We start from the raw sequence: 4974 nt of genomic DNA, 5'->3' as shown, positions 1-4974 counted from the left end.
CTATTTATTTATATTTTTGCTTTGAATTCCATCTCACACACTCTACTTTGACGTGTGCTTTTATTCTTATCAAAAATTCATTAATTACAATATATAAAAGCTCTTTTATATAATTTTAAAATAAAAAAATAAAAAAACTATAATTAATTTTTATATAAATTCAAATTAATTTATAGATACTCTTTTATATAATTTTAAAATAATTAATTTTAAGTTTTTCATAAATTAGAAGTAACAAAATTGACTACTTCTTCTTATATAACTTGTTTTATCTTGAAATCGTTGTATAAAATGTGTAACATGAGTTAATTTATAATAATATTGTTTTATTTTTAAAAGAATTATTTATTATTTTATTACGTTATTATATTAGTATCATTGTACTACTATTAGTTTTTACATTTATTATTGATATTGTTTTCAACATAAAGGTATAATAATTAAAACAAAATCAAGTTTTCAGATATTGAATTCGTTGAAGTCATTTAATTGTTGGTCTAAGGTATGTATAACATGTAGACTAATATTAATTATGGTTGCATCAATTAAAAGAACTTTTTTAAAATTAAAATTGTTATAATACCATTTGTATTTATTATGTCACAGTCTGTACACACCTCGCTCAACCATGCAGTACTTGAAGCCAACTTGCGGCATGGCTTCGTGCCTTTGTGATTATATTATAAAATTCATTTACTTAAAATAGTTTTTATTAAGTAAAATTGTTTCAAGTTTATAAATCCAAAAACGCTCATGTAAAGGAAAATTATTCAATATTATATATAATCAATATGTGTTTTCAATTTAAGCTGTGTTCTACATTGTAAAATTAATATATATATATATATATATATATATATATATATATATATATTACATCTTTTAGTTTGAATGTACATATGCATTACATGTGTTTTAACACAATATCAAATGCTATTTCTTTCTTCAAGTAATATTTTGATAGGTGAAAATATAGATTACAAAACTTTTTACTTAATACTAACGTAAAAATACTAACGTAAAAACATGTACTCACTTTTAAAATATACATGATATAATAGATAATGATATTATAATATTATTAAAATAATATACAAAATAAATTTATGAAAAATAAAATAAGATGAATAGAAAAAAGATAAAAAAATAAATGTTAATGAATAAAAAAAAAAGAAGAGAAGATAGACAGTTTTATAAAAAAAACAAGTAAAAATAATAGTTAATTTTTAAAAATGTAATAAATAATTATAATTTAAAAGGTTAAATTAAAATTATTAAATATAACCACGCAAAAGATGAAATAAAAACAAAAGTTGCACGCGGCATATTGTTCGATCAGAGTTGATATAAGGTTGCATCTTACATAATTTGCTATTTTTCAAAATAGATAAAAACTTGTTCACGTTTTACACTTTGTTGTAAAAAAGTATTAATCAAAACTAAAATCTCCTCCTTTTTCTAATACTTAAAATAATAAAATTTAAACACAGATATTTTCAATCAACAAATCAAATTTACACAAGCATTTTCATATACCAACAAAGTTTTGCAGAAATATAACATAAAGCAAAAGCTTAATAGATTATCAAACTTTCGAGAAATAAAATATAATCCTTAGTAAATAAGTACGTATCTTACCGTGCATTGTCTCCAGCATAAAATAATCCCATGTATTGATAGAATATTTTCTTCGATCACGATTATTCAAAATAAAAACTTTTCCACCAGTAATTTTAATATACAAGTACATTTAAATAATTAGAAAGTAGGTGCAACACTCATTCACACGCCTCTACCATGAGCTGATAAAAGAATAAAAAAAAAATCGTCTACCATGTGAAACCGATCTGCGGTTATGTGTTCGCCTCTACGCACACTCTTATTTGAGGTGGTTTTTGGCTCCACATGGCTTTCACCTGCACGCTCTAATTGCATGTTATACATGCATGAAGGTCAACGTGAAACGCACCCAAATTTTGATTTTCTTATTGTCTCGTTTTTAAATAAAAAATTAAATTGAAACGATTTCATTAGTCATAGTTCCTTTTAAAATGGTATTATTTATCATTAATAACAATTATTTATATAATTTTATTACTTTATTATGTTTATCTTTTCTCTATAACATTAACTATTCCTATTATTGTTGCATTTTCTACAAGAAATTCAAAATTAAAACTACCAAGATCCTATTCACATTTTTGTATCCCACGAGGTGGATTAGTTAATTCTGCTCTAGTTTTTAATTTCTACTCAAAATATATCTTTTCCATTATATATAGGATTCTTCTTTTTAGTGTTTACATTTTGTTTCACATTTTATCTTTATTTTCTTATATTAAGTTTACCAATTTTATCTTTTAAATAATCTTTTTGTTTTTAATTTAACAATTTTATTATTTGATCCTTATTTTTAAATTTAAATATTTTTTGAATTAGAATAAATATTTACAATGAAAAACATTATCTGCAAAATACATAAAAATTATTTACAATAAAATTATAAAATTTAATAATATTTTATTATTCTATGTTATCATAAAACAAAGTAAGCACATATATGTATTTCCACTAATTTTTAAATAATCTTAATTACAAAAAATTAATGATAATTTTAAAAGGATATGACAAAACCTATACTCCAATGATTAAGAAAACACTATTTTTTTTGGCTGTATTATTATGACAGTATAAAACCAAATCTCCGTAGAGTTTCTACTCATAACTGCACCACGTGAGAAGTCAATATACGGAACCGGTAGCTGTATTTCTTTTATATGCACGCTTGACGTGTACCTAATTTTCCTGTCTAACTATTTATTGTTCTTAAAAAATATAATAATGTTTACTCTTTATTTATAATTTTGCCTTGAATTCCACCTCGCACTTGTAGATTTCTTTTCCCTTTTCTTGTTTTAAAATGTAAAACAAAACGTTAAAAGTAATTTTTATATAAACTCAAATCAATGTATGGATACTTTTTTATGTTATTTTGAAATAATTAATTTTAACTTCTACATGGAATATGAATATCAACACTTCAAGAAGGCATTAACAACCAATTTTAATAACAAAAAATTGTTAGTTATTATAGTGATTAATTTATATACCAATTTACAAAATAAAAACTTATTGGTTACGGAAATAGTCACTATTATGAATATAAAATTATAATTGGTCACTAATTAATCAGAAATTAATCAGAGACCAATTTAGAAATCAATTTCTTAGGTAGTTGTTCTTATCGGGACCTGGAGGCGAACCTTTAGACAGGTGACAAGATCTGAATGACTTTGACATACCTTGATGAGAAGCTTCCAAGGGTTGAGACATAGGGAAAGATCCACCACCTGTAAAAGACTCTCCATATGTGTGTATGAGAGTGTGTAATTCTTGGTGAAATACTATATGTATTTATAAGGCCTTGGATCTATGTAATAAAACATGAAATGTAATATTAACCAATCAATAAAATAATAACTTACCTGGAATAAATAATAACAATAATAATAACGTGGCACCTCACCAAACATACCAAATATTTTGTAGATATATGGTATCAAGGGATATCAAGACGTAAGCAAACTACGAAGATTTATCATAATTACTGTTCATGTGTGAATATTTTTCCAATAGATGTATCTTAGAAGAATTTGTAGTCTTTTTATAAATGAGACTACTTGGGCCTTATTGGGCCACATTACTTATCATCATCTATTGAGATCGTCCGTTGTCAGATAATGGAAGATTGGTGTCATACAACTCGACGATCCAATAGAGATCTCCAAGATGTCTTCGCAGTCCCAACTTGGGTTGGAAAGGGTTTGTTGGATGAGTGTTTGGTGCTAATCGCGAGCTTCTTGGTACTAGCCAGCTTGGACAACACATTCGCTTTGTCATTCTCTTCTTGTGGTATGTGGTTGATTTTGAACTCATCGAAATGCTCAGCTAGGTTTCCTACCATATGGTAATACTTGAGTAGTGAGGGCTCTTTTGCTTGGTAGCTCCCCTTTACTTGACTTGTGACTAGTTGGGAGTTGTTTATGACCTTATACTCAACTTGGTTGTTTGAGGCATTTAAGTTAAAACGAATGGTCTGCTCCAGTATGAGGTCGATGGGTCCTTCCAGGATGATACTTGCTCGACTACCTTTTTTGTTGGAGGATCTATCAACGCTAAAAGACTACCAATCAAGGGTTCTCCCTTGGTCGGGAGTTCAATGAGGAAATTTGCTAGGAAATGTGACTTCATGGGGCCATTATTAGTGTAGGTTAGTTAGAATTTCAAGAGCTCGATGTGTAAGACCCGAGAAATTTAAATAATTAAAAAATAATTATTTAATAAATGCGAGTAGTAGAAGCCTTTATGACATTTAATGTTAATTGTTATGGTGCGGAAAAGTACTAGCTCAAGTGGTTGAGAGTACTTGTTTGTGTGAGAGGACTTGGGTTTAAGTCCTATGTATGCCAATTGTATGATATTTTATTTTGTGCATTGTTTTAAGGTTATGATTGAATATGACTAGTGATAATGTAATCCTAAAATTTTAGGAATTATCATGAAACATGATTGGTTGAATTGGTTGTGCACTTGCTTTGTGATTCAGTGGTTGTGGGTTCAAACCTTCTTAAGAACGAAATTAACTTCTTTATTTTATAAGAGGAGAAATTTAGTCTGGGTTGAGAAAAGAACTGCACCTTTTGGAAGAGCATATGAGGGTTCTTGGGTATCACAAAGCTAAGGTTATAAGACAATTGGAGCAAAGATGTTTATGATTTTATGATTGCATGTCCTAAAATTTCGTGCTCTATGTGTTGGGATTTGAGGTTTGTTGTTTTTGATATTGTTTGAAAAGCATCTTATACTCTGGTATGAATATAATGGAGGTTTTCGTACAATATGATTGTTTATGGTTCAATCTCGAATTTTGATGATCAAATTGGGTCTAAATTATGTTCATAAGATTTGTGCACT

The sequence above is a fragment of the Vigna unguiculata genome, chromosome 10, assembly GCF_037176805.1.
Source record: "Vigna unguiculata cultivar grain cowpea cultivar isolate G323 ecotype 2 chromosome 10, ASM3717680v1, whole genome shotgun sequence".
Taxonomy (NCBI): domain Eukaryota; kingdom Viridiplantae; phylum Streptophyta; class Magnoliopsida; order Fabales; family Fabaceae; genus Vigna; species Vigna unguiculata.
This window is presented reverse-complemented; position numbering follows the sequence as displayed.